Source organism: Elaeis guineensis, chromosome 9 (assembly GCF_000442705.2).
Source record: "Elaeis guineensis isolate ETL-2024a chromosome 9, EG11, whole genome shotgun sequence".
NCBI lineage: Eukaryota > Viridiplantae > Streptophyta > Magnoliopsida > Arecales > Arecaceae > Elaeis > Elaeis guineensis.
In genome coordinates, this window is record NC_026001.2 from 97113580 (window position 1) to 97127006 (window position 13427).

The following is a 13427-nucleotide window of genomic DNA, read 5'->3' on the forward strand; positions in this document are numbered from 1 at the left end:
AAGCAGATATATTTTATAATTCTATTCATGATAAGGCATTTTTCATGATATGCCTTTTGTAGTAAGGCATTTTCCATGATATGTTTTGTAATTCTATTCATGCAGCGGATGATTCTAGCTGCAGCTTCATAGATGACATGATACGCTGGTGAGGCCATAAATTTGAAGATGATTCGACAAACCTATTTGAGGTAACAAAATATTATGGTCATAGGTCAAGAGGTTAAATGGCTCAGATAGTTGGTTTATACCTCCGCCTCCGCATATGTGAGGTATTGCTCATTTTAGCTTCGGTGGGTCTCAAGCTTCAATAGCTCTTGATCATTTAGAGCTTCACGGTTTTGTCTTTTAAAAAGTGCCTCACGTTAGGAGAGAAGGTTCTAATCCATATAAGCCATAGTCCCTCTTGACTCATAATCGATGTGGGACTAAAGAAGCCCTCTCTACACCTCAACACAGCCCTCCAGTCAAGAAGGAGTATGTGTGGATAGGAGACAGACGGCACCAATGTTGTGATCATGAGTCAAGGAGTCAAATGGCTAAGATAGTTTGCTTATGCCTCCGCATCCGCTTTGACTCATGACCATTTTTAGGCTTCAATGGACCTTGATCATTTAGAGCCTCACGATTTTGTCCTTTAAAAAGTACTTCACGTTGGGAGAGAAGATTCCAATCCATATAAACCATATTTTCTCTTAACTTATAACCGATGTGGAACTAAAGAAGCTTTTTCTACACCACAATACAAAAAAAATGAGATCTCAATCATTCTTATCTTGATAAATAAAATTTTAAAATCTTATGAGATAAAGCTGTCTCAAATTTTTCATGAAATGAGATATGACTGCCATGTCCCATCCCTATAGTTAGAAGAGGATATGTTCCAAGATGCACCAATTGGATAAAACCACAATAGTGAAGTAATGAACATAAGAACTTCTGGCGACCAATATATAAATGGTCCGGTGAAAAGTTAGCAAAAATATGATTTACAAATTTGGTCAAAATGATTTTTTATAATTATTTTTATACAAGGTCAATGTCACAGATTGAAGACCCGTCAGAGCTGAGTTTGGGACAAAGGTATGTCTTAAGGCTTGTACATTGCTGTGTTCCTGTCACGTGGAGTGCTCAACTTTTAAAACTTCCTTTCCACCTCGACCCAGCCCCAAGATGGCAGACTGACTAATAAGCGTAGCCAGATGACTCAGGAGAAATAAATAGGAGAAAAGCTCATCGCTCTTTTAAGCTTTTCATGAGACGGGGGAGACAAACCAGCTGATCGACTGGCATATTTTGCAGTTGAATTAAATATTCAGACACGCTTTAAGAAAAAAATACTATAAATTCACACTTATTACATTGATACAGAAAACTGGATAAATTGAAAGTTGCCGTTCATACATTTTCAGGTAAGGTATTCAAGCTTCCAATTTTTTCCAGATCTTTTAAAAAATAAAAGCAGTATAAATTCTAGTAGGCATTCTTAATGCCCCAAAATTAGTAAGCTTGACAAATGGAAACTAGAGATGAAAGATACGGAGTGATAAAAGATGACTCTGGGTAATAAAATTGATATAGAATAATAAATTTTATGAAATAGCAGATTAACTCGTGAAGGCAGCAAGGGTTCAAGCACTAAATAAGAGTTGGAGAGTAAAGCACATTGATGAGTTGTTTCTGCTCTGTTGGTACAAGATTTAATCTTCTATGTGACCGACAAAAGGGCATAAAACATTCTTCTTACCTGACCACTTGGAAGAAAGGGAAGCATTTGCAATTGTTGTGCAACATGCAGAGAAACTTATCTAAACTCTGTTACATCATTACATGAGACAAAACTATCCAAAATTTTGATTAATTTCGAGTCTTCTCTTACATCATTCACTGAGACAGAGCTTTAAATTTTGATAAAATGCTGCTCTATCAATAGATCTCAAGTGCTATAGCTTCTAACCATAAATAAGTTTACAAAACACCCACATTCATAAATTATGAAGTATGGGGATTGCCTTATTTAAAGATGGGAAAAAACAATGTCGCTTAAAGTTTAAAAGAGAAACAGGTCTAAAGCACCTAAAGGTAAAAGTATCTCTCCCAGTAAGCTCTAGCAACCAAAATTTCTGCCATATCTCTGAATCTAATATCTTACCACCACCGGTCATTGCGACCTCTACCTAACGACGACCTACAGCTTTTCTTGGAGGTGGAGCTGACTCTTCATCATCGGACTGAACATCCCCATACCGCCACATCCCCAGCCTCTCACGTTTTGCTTTAGCTTGGAACTCTTCCAGGTTGTCAAGAGCGGTTCGTCTTTCCATAGTTTCCCACCTCTTCCTTCTTTCCAGTCTAGCAAGTCCTTCCTATGTACAAAAACTGAGTCATCAGACGAGCTCCAAAATAACTTCAGCATATAATGGAAAGTACACACATTCAATTTGAATATTCATGCACTAGTGAAGACCAAAGCTTGAAGTTAACACAAGCTCCAGTAGTAACAAAAGCTAACAATGTTTGGATGCACTTTCTAAAGCACATACAGCAGCTGTCTGACAATCTGATAATCCAATTTGATAGAAATGTTTAAATTACCATCACCTCAGGAAAAACCCTCAAAAAAAAAAAAAAAAAAAGGAAGAAAAACCATCACCTCAGGAAGGAACATGCATATAACAATTGGTTATGAAGTATCGTGCAGTAGGAAAATGGTGTCGCTGGTTCCTAAGTGAATCAAAACTGTTTCTTTTTATCTTCACTCCTAAATCTGAAAAGCTGCATATGAGGCTGACTGGAAATAAATTCGACCAGAACCCAAGCATCATTTCATCTTCATAGAAGAAGGGGCTACATGCAGACCCCTAAGTTGGTATCTACCCCCTGCTTCAGGTTCATGGATTTTCATCCAGTATATAACCATGTACAACATGAACATTCTACAGCTTAGTGACCTATTATATTTTACCAGTAACAAGGACATGAAATTGAATAATCAATGCTTTTGTAATTAGAAGATCCGAAAACAATTCGACAAATTAAAAAAATTCTTGCTAAAACATTTCAAGAAAATGACACTAGTGAAGTACCAAAACAAGGAGAAGATGTGAAACAGAACATGGTTACCAGAAAATCTCTACCATATGGTGTTTATTTAAATAACTTATCAAAAGAAAGAATCATATTAAGCCGAATCAGAATTTTAAAGGCAAAGGTTTCCCCATTTTAATGGAAAATAGATTGACATCTGATGGAAAATTGATTGAAATGGTATGGATATGTAGAACAAAGACCTAAGGGGCCTCTATCAAGGAAGGTTCTTAAATTTGTGCCGAAGGATGCAGGAAGAGGATGGACAGAGCTAAGGTAAAATGGACAGATGTTGTGAGAACAGATAAAGAATAAACTTGAAATAATATCAGAGGTGATCCAGAACGAGAATGCTTGGTGAATATGGCTCCATCAAGCCATAGGATAAGATTGGATGGTCATGATTATGATTTCTTTGAGAATCAAAGATGGATAACAATTTCTTCTCTTGCTTCTTGTTAGATGAATATGGTCAGATGTTCAAACCTGCAGCATGGCAGCATTGATACTGGATCCAGCTTCCACATCAACTAAAGTCACAAAAAGAATGGTCCCAGTTCCCTGTCCTCTTACTTTCCCACCTGAAGTATCTCTTTCCTCGATCATAGCCCTGAATTCTTTTGAACCGTTCAGAGTGCACTCACTCAAATACTCTGCAGCTTCCTGACCAAAATCATCCTCTAAATTAGGGACTTTAATGTGTGCGAGGCCACACAACTGAGCCAAACCAGGTGCTGAAGAGACTGCAGGATCCAGAGGTCGTAAGTGACTGTATGGAACCATTTCTTGGTTCCCATAGTCAATATAGAAGACTTCAAACTTGTCCTTTGGTGATTCAACAGTTCCTCGTGGTCCATTGACAATCTGTACATCAAAGACAAACACCATGATGATCTGAAATTATATTCTTGATTGGTACATGTGGAGGAAAACCTATATAAAATGAGTATAGCAAATATTTTTTCCTACAGATAATGTTCGAAAATATATTTCTTAACACTACACGATGCTGTATGCAGAGTGACACAAGCTATAGAATATTCAGTGACCAAGAATCCATAATATTGATATGCTGCTTTTGGATATTAAATGTGAGATGATTGTATCTTCAAATGGCATGTCTGTTAAGCAACAGGAAAACATTTTCATGGAGGAACTTATCATTTTCCTTAATAAAGAGTTCAAACTGTGAAATTCACCAAAGCACTAACAACTGCAAAAAAATGCACAATGTAACTGAAGTAAATAAAAAGTGCAACATAATTCATAGCTTAATCACATATTGGCATTGTTTATGTGGCTGTAATAGTTCCTGAGATGCAGTTTATAAGTCAAGAAATTGGATGCTTGCTTTAATATAAATTATAGGCAAAGCCTTAGCAAGACTTAAGTAATCATTTCATGAACATAAAACTTCTATCACAATCTGAACCCCATTGTCCGCTAGGTATAGATATTCCAGGTGTTGAATGGAGAAAGAAAAGAATGCCAAAAAAGACACAAGCCGTGGAAAGTGTTGGTGCCTGCCAAGTAGAGGAAAGAATTTGAATCTGCTAGAGCAAAGATTCTTAGTCTTTAGAAGAGGAATAGGAGTGCTGGATGGGTTTTGTAACATCTTCTAGTAGGGCTTGGGTTTCAGGAGAGTGTTGTGGACTTGTGTTTGACTGTAGTTTCTTGTTTTTATTCCACAGTGGACAGTCGCTGTCATTTTGTATTCTTCTGATTCATGAGCTCAATAAATCAGTGGTTTGTTTCCTCCCTTTACAGCAAAAGAAATTACAAATATTAGAATATCAGGTAGTGGTTTCATAGTTATGATATTTGGAAGTACAAGATGTTTGACTTTGACACATACCATAGCTCTGTTCCAGGAGTTATCTACACTGAACTGAGCAAGAACAATGTCACCCTTCATGGGATTAAAAGAACCAACTATTGGAGGTTCTTGGAGGTTCAAGGAAGCAAGTTGTTGCTGTATAGCAGCCACCTTCTGTTCACCAACTGTTTGGACATAGAATCTTCCACCACCCAGGACTTCAGTAACCACCACCTGCACGCAGATACCAAAAAGATGAGGTCAATTTTTGAAACTAAAAGCATGGAGCAGACATCGCATTATTCTTCGATGTACAGCACCTTGAGCACTTCCTTCTGTTTTGCTGCAGATGTGGAACCATTAGCAACTTCTTGTCCTTCGACATAGTTCTCCCATATCTAGAAAAAAAAAGAAAGGAAACAATTAAGAGCCATGACTAACAATCTGCAAAGCAAATATTCTGTTAATCATAGCTCACTTTCAGCTTCTGTCGCTTTGCAGACTGCTCAGCCTGAGCAAGGAGATTGGCATCTGGGATCCTGTCAGAACCAAAAGAAATTTGGAGCTTTGCCAGTCCAGCTTCAAGAAGAATTGCAGCCATATTGGTCCTAGACTCCCATAAGGAGCCTAAGAATGTGCCTGTCCTATCAACTGCTTCTATTTCTATCTGCACAAAGGAAAGCATAATTTGGATAAAATGATATTAAAAGGCTTATCAGAGGGTGAGCCTCAGCAACAGCAAGGTTCTCTATTATGACCCAGAGATTATGGATTCAAAGTACAGAAACAGCCTCTCCACACGTAGGGGTAAGGTTGAATGCATTTTGATACTCCCTAGACCCCAAAATGGTGAGATCCTCATGCACTGGGCCACCCTTTTTAATATTAGGGGGTTTAAAGAGAAAAGATATGCACCTCGACATCACGCTGCAATATCTTCCTCCTCATTAATGCAATAGCTTCATCTGAAAAAGGCTCATCTCGACCAGGGCACCTAACACCAGAAAAGGAGAAGGCAATGCTGCATGTTTCTTTAGGTATCAGTAATTTAAATCGGTGGCCACTGAAGACATATTCAACAACAGCAGTAAGTCTTCCACTTCTCTGCAGAAATGGCAAGAAATCTCTAGCTTTTTTGGCTGAAGCCTGGATTAATAGAATCAGAAATTAATACACCATATGATTCAACACTACTCAAATGCATTAACAGGTGCTTTAACTTCTAACCATTGTCAGATCTGTTATGTGCATCACCGGAGGATCCTTGGCAGAATGGATCCTTTCTTTCCATTGATGGCACGTGATTCAGCTGCCAGCAGAGCATCATAATAGTTTGACCTTTCTTCAAAATCTCGGTGTCTGATTACAGTGCCAAAACCACGTGAAACAACTATCTCGGCAACATTTATCCCTGATGATTGGTTTCTAGAAGACAGGGCAGAAGAGGTATCATCATCCTCAGCCTTTGGTGAAGAGACAAGGAAGACCGACCCAAAATCCATAACTCTAGAATCTGCTGAGCCAGATACGGCTACCGGATTGAGTCCATCAGCCAGGTTGACCTTCCTTGAATATTCCATCGAAACATTCACCTGAAAACAAATGAATTAGAATAAAAGTTGTTCAAAAGTATTTACTAAAATATTCCAGTATGAAATTACAAGCTCAGCTTCATACTTGATGGCCTATAAGACGAGAACGCAAGAAATCCCTAGCCTCACGGGCATAGGGTGCTGGCTTTTCATCCCTGCGAGGATTCCCCATCTTTGGGGCTCTGATGCTTGAAAGATTGACTCGTCGCTCAGCTGAAGGACTACCATAGGGGACAGCATCATCAGCAACAATAATGCAGTCCCCACTCACGACCTCTACCACCTACAGAAAATTAGATGCAAGCATAAACAAATCGTTGTAAGATAACATGACCAAAGGAATTTCACATCAAATCATTCACTTACTTTTCCTGTGAAGTTCTGACCATGGATTGCCTTTGAATTTGATGCTGGGGGCACATAGTTCGTCCAGATTCTCAAGCGATCCTTTTTTGCTTGAAGCTCAGCAGCCTTCAGCTTCCGTTTGGCATCATCCTCCATCATGTTGGCACTCCATTCCACAAATTTAGCTAAACCCTGTGCAGGAAAGGCAAAAATGTTACTCAGCATGACTATTTAGAGAACATACAATTTTAAAAGACAAGGAATATTAATATTAACAAGAGTCAGTAGCAAAATACAATTAGATAAAAAAGTTTGATAAAATACGGCTAGCTACCAAATATTCATTTGGAATCAACATTTACCAAGTGACTAAATATTTAATGATGCATAGTCAGATTCAAAACAATAGCACATCACCCATAAGATAATGACAAAATATAGACCAAGATGGAACATGTGAAAAGATGGACATAACTGTAGAACTTTCCAAAACAACATTGCAACCCAAAACATACTATATAAATAAAGGACAGAATTTGATCTTCTTAAAGGTGCTCTGTCAAGCATTTAAACACACATAAAGAACACAATATGTCTTTTCTTAAATGTGCATTCTTAAATACGAAAGTGCACATGGGAATATTAGGTGCAATAAAACAACTCAAGCATGAGTATAAAGCACAGGCTGTGAGCAATAATGCAGTTCAAAGTCATGGACATGTGAAGTATTCATTAGAACTACAAAGCTTTCATATGTCATCAAGCATAACTTAGCAGTTCGTTTGAGCAGTGTGTATATATAGGCTTTGTAAGTTTCATAATTCTTCATCCTTCAGGAGATGTCAAAGCAGTGCAAGAGCTCACCCACTGTGGCTGTTGATAAGCCAGGCTTGAAGTAAGAAGATCAAAAGTTTTGAATAGGCCCAACCCAATACATGGCACAGAACAGTAGTTTTGCTCTACTACACTGCCCCCCTCCCCCACCAACCAAAAAAAAAAGAAAAAAGAAAAAAGAAGGAGAAAAACAAAATCCTTCAAAAAAGGAACAAAATACAACCAAAAAAAATCCAATCAATTATAAGAGAAGTAGAGGTAAGCATCTCTTTATATTGACTTTCAGAAAGACAAGAAGTACCATGTGGTTCTGACATAAATACATTATGTGTTTCATGTCAGATAAACATTTCGTAAGGAGCTTGTATGATGGTGCATTTGGAAACACACTAACAGGTAGGCTGTTGAAAAAGCAAGAGTCCCATGGGAACAGAAGTCAGCCATACTTGGACAACCCTGGACCGTACAGAATCAAAGATCAAGGACTAAGTAAAGCACCAGTTAGGTATCATGAACAATAGCTTGTTTGTACTTCTAGGAATTGTTATAAAGGCATACTTTTGGATCACGAATTCAGAGTCCACATTGGTGCTGCTTAATAAGAATATGTCAACTTCTTATACCCAATAACCATTGGCAATTTATGTAGCAAGGTGATAATGGTTGGCCGGGGGGGGAGAGTATCATGAATAAGCTAAGCTAGAATAAGGCATGGACCTTGTTTTATAATGAAGTGAAGCTCAAACGACTACATTTGGTTGAGCTGTTTACAGACAGCTTATTTAAGATATCTAGTGAGAGACTTGAGTTTCCTCAAGCCTTCATATACTTTGAGCTATTTTCCACCATTATACCTCAATGTTGTAGATAAAATAACATTCTACTAAATACAAATTACAGTCTTTGGATATTATAACATAAAATTGATTTTCCTTATTTACATAATGTATAAGATATGCGAATAATCCATTTATTCCTAATTTGAGCTTAATCAAGCAGAGGTCAAGCAAGCCAATCCTAGCTCTAGCTCAGCTATTTTAGGAATTAAATAGCGAAATTTCAACTAGATGTTGAGCCAAACATGAGCTTCTTATTAACAGCTCATTTGTTTGACAGTCCTACATGATACACACTGCATTCTGATAAAACCATCGAGCCAAATTAACTTTTCTATTATGATGTCTTTCTGCATTTATTTTTGTTCAAAATATGGCAATGTCTGGATCAGTTTAGCATACATAACTACATGGAACCATTGTTCGTAAAGCCATTTGTGACTTGTGAGGTAGCATTCGAATATGATGAACTTCCTAACCAACTCAAGCTTTTCTCTCCAGGACTGTGACAAAAAATTATTTAGAAAAGATCAAACACCTATATTTCCACCATGGTAGGTAAAATTACAGCTAGTACTTAGTAATTACTGAAAGGAAAAAAAACTAATACATGAACTTTGGAACAACAAATGTGAGATTAAGTCTTGATCAACTATTCCTTTCTATTTTCCAAATAAGCAAGCATTACTGCTTGTCTGCATTAATTCTTGTTTAACATATCATCCTAAAAAAACAAACCATACATTTTGCACAAGCTCCAGAGCAAGGTCCTTGGCAGTGTCACCATCAGGATAATATACTGAACCAATTAGGTTGCTGAACTTGTCCACACCCTCTAGCACAATCCTTACCTGGCATTTCCAAAATAAGCTGAGAGCAAGTAAGAGACAATAAATTATGCAGCAGAATGCACCAGTCACAGGAAAATGGCTTACCTCTCTATTTAAAACACGAATCTCTGTGAAGTGTTTGGCTTCCCTCCCAAATGGATCTGGTGCAACTTCAGTAGATGATGCTGAAGAGGCAGCAAGTCTCTGTGCTGATGTTAGTGGCGGTCGAGTTTCATTCAAAACTTCTCCATTTGCATCATCTGTGGTAACTTCAGTTGCAGGAATGATATCATTCACAGCCCGTCTTCCCATGGAAGGAGCCTAATTGTGAAGAGTTTACAAGATTCTGTGAGCTTTTAAGTATTCACATAATAAAGAAGACTCCAATATAAGAACAGCATCAAGAAGAATATTTTCATCCAGTCGTGGAGCACTACCTGGATTCCTGCAACAAAAACTTGAACAAATAGGAACCCTGGGAGTAGGTAGACACGCACAGTGCTACCATCACGGACCTGCTCAATGATGCCTTGCATGGGTCTGCCTTTGTTTGCAGCTAGCAACCCCATTGCATCCAAATTACTAGGATCCCCAATGGCTGAAGGAGGTAGGTTTCTAATTGATGCCTCGGAAGCACCAGGTACCTGCAATGGTTTGTATATGAATTTTTTTAAAAAAGAATTACAGCCAGTTGTACATTCACTCTTCATCACAATGTCATAAAGCTTGCTTTTTCTGAGCAAGGAGCAGAACTGAACTAGCTTGATTGTTAGACTGCAACAAGCTAGTTTTCAAGACAAAAAGAAGACCCTCGAAAGTCAAGAATTGTTAGACCACATTAATGTGCATGCTTGGATAAGAAAGGAAGCACATGTATACTGTCACTCTTTCCAAACTAGCACAAGCATGCCTAAGGCTATCTATTGAGGAAAGATGAGAATAAAGAAATCCCTTCCTATATAGAATACATAGCAATCGTAATGATAGAAGAAAGCATACTAGCCTTGCTCCAACGACCTAAACCCTGTTGCTTAGCTTGCTCCTCCAATCGCTGCAGTTCTGATAAGTAGGGGCTCGCTTCACCTTTCTGTTGGCCCTGCTCTCTTACCTGATCAGAGTTGTTTATGCAAGCTCGTAGAGCACAAAAGTTGAATATCAACCATGATACTGGGATAAAGATCATGAGAGCAAACCAGTTGTACACTAGTTAGTCTTACCTTCGCCCATCCTTCAGAAACAACTAAAAATGCAACATTCTTGTCTCCAAGAAAAACAGAACCAAACTCTCGTCCTATTGATGGAACTGAATAATCAACCTTGAAGGTGACCTCCTATAGAAAATTAAGACTATCAGTTGGATGTTTCTTCTGAAAGAAAAATGGAAATGCTTGGAACTAAATAAAAATAGATATGCTTCAAAAGAAAAAACCTTTCCTATGCAGAGCTTCCTTAAATACTCCCTGCTCTCCCATGCAAAGGGTTCATCAACTCCACCTCGACGGGCCTACAACATGATACCATATAAAACCAAAATATTTGTGTCAGCAGAAAAGGATTCTCTGATGAAATAGAACAAATTAGTGCATGGCAGTCCATAAGTGTAATAAAAAGAAATACAAGAGACATGGGGATTTGAAATTTGAACAGTACAAATTTACATTTTTTAAAATTTTTATCATATGGTATTGCCATTGTTCAAAAAGTAGCCTCTTCAATGCTATCTTGTCATATGATATATACACATTTCCATGACAAGAATAGTCTTCACCAATAAATCCTTGTCTGTAATCTCATATGGTAATGTAATCATGACTTTGTCAAGCCAAAATGGCCACAGGAAAATCCAAGCTTCCATCTCTGAAGAAGTTCACTTTCGTTCAGTCAAATTCAATTTCATCAATGACTCAATTTTTCTGGAAAAATTACTTGATATTTGATGAGAATGTTGTGCCATTACACCTACCAATCTAGGAGCAATGAGAGAAGATAAAGTTATGGTCTTCTCGGGTGGGATCTCTGCTTTCGTGCTTCCCATGATCACTAGGCAATCCCCAGAAGGAACAGCTTTTACTCTCCCTCTCAGCCATCCTGTTGCGCCAACTGCTGATGCCATGTCAACAACTACGACCTGTTCCAGATAAACACACTACGACATCAAAAAAAGGCAAGGAATGTATATCCGTATAGCTTAACTCCTGTTTCAAGTTTCCAACTTCCTGACACAAAAAAAATCACCAGAGAAACAACCAAAACTCCATCTCATACATTACCACGCACTGCATCGAAGTAAAAGAGAAGAATATATAAACTGTTTTTTTTCTGAAATAAGAACATAGAGATTGTTACACATGACCCTTTGTTGTTTTAATTCTTCTATGTTTTGAGCAATACTCTTTTCTTTTTCTACAACTAGGAGACAAAAGGCTGTGAAGTTCCAAAGGCAAGAAAACAAAAGGAAGGTGGGGAAAAACACACACACAACTTTAACATGAACAACTTCTTACGATCGCCAAAATTCTTCCCCGAATCACCAGATCGCATACAGCCCCAGTCTTTCTATAGATGTACAAGAGTCTACCGCAATCTGAGCAAAAAATTGCAAGTGATCTCAAGTGAATTGAAACGCAGAGGCTTCAAACTAACCGACCCGAATTGTTGGATTTGAAGAAAAAAAGGCGGAAAAAATCGAAACAGAATGAAGTAGATCGACCACCGGATCAGAGATCGATGTATAAAGTCCGATCCGGAGATCACCTCGGTCGGATAACCTAGATTTCGACAACAACGCAGAAAAGAAATCTTTTTCATTATAAAAGCACAGACCCCAATTGTATCCGACATAGATCTGGAGAACGGCTTACCTCAATCCGATCTCCAGTAGAGATCGGATATTCAAGTGAACAGAAGAGCAAGAACGAATCCGATCAAAGCCTGATCTCCCCAACGTGTCGCTTATTCTCCGATTTCTACTTCGATCGCGACCGTATAGAGAGAGAAGAGGAGGTGGAGGAGGAGTAGAAGTCCTCGGCGTCGGAGAACACCTCGTGGAGGACTCCGCCGGAAACAGCCAGTCCAAAGTCGAGAGAGAGAGAGAGAGAGAGAGAGCGCGAGGGAGAAGGCAAACAAGTAAGGAGCTAAAGCAAAGAGATGCCCTTGATTTGCCACGAAATTACTAGAATACCATCAACGGTGCATTGCTACTATTGTGCCGGATTCCGAATATACCCTTTCTGGGTGAGCGTAACCGGGCACGGCAGGTAAAATCTACGTAATCCAACATGGTAGCAGGTAGGACGTGGGATCGATGTAGCATTTGCCACCAGATTCTTTTCTATTTCTCCCTTGTCAAAAGTTTATTAACGAGAAGTATAATCACCCAACAAGCGATGGATCTTCAATTCTCGCTGTATCTTTATTCAAGTAATGCTTCTTTCTCTTAATACAATTTCATTTCAAATTTTAAAGATTACCAAAATATAAATATCATTGAGTGCCGACTTGCAAATATGCATTACAAATGATAAAAACTTCAGTGACTATTTAGTTAATTTAACTTGTCCTTCATGTGGCAGTAGTTATCTTTATATATCTCAAAAATACAAGTCATATCAATATCTTAAGTTATACTTCTTCCTTTTCGCAACATTTTATTATTTTTTATAGTGGAATAGATGTGCATAATATGTAATATTTCAACAGTTGATTTATATTAACATACTTAAGATAGTTATCTAGAATATAGAACATGATCATGTACTTGAAATTTTCTTGATATAGCTCAAAATATACATGTGCATAAAAAGAGAGTAATCTATCATCACTTTAAAACAAAGATGATATATATGTTATAGTTCAAAAATATTATAAACAATCTTTATCAACCAACTGTAAAATGTTTGGCTCTTTAAGTACTTCATAACTTTTCAGTTATTCTTCTACAATACATGATGTTAATGTATTTGATGCTGCTCCATGTTGCATCTTTATTTTATCTTTATGGAAGCAATATACTCATTTAGAAAAATAATCAATACAAATTGCAAGTGGAAGGGAAAGTTATGCTCCAGCCAGTATATATTTACAGTAG

General features: G+C 37.8%; 1 pseudogene; it reads right to left on the reverse strand.

Moving 5' to 3' along the window:
* Positions 1-1831: 1831 nt before the first annotated feature.
* LOC105050981 (ribonuclease TUDOR 1-like) lies at positions 1832-12429 on the reverse strand (annotated as a pseudogene).
* Positions 12430-13427: the final 998 nt, after the last annotated feature.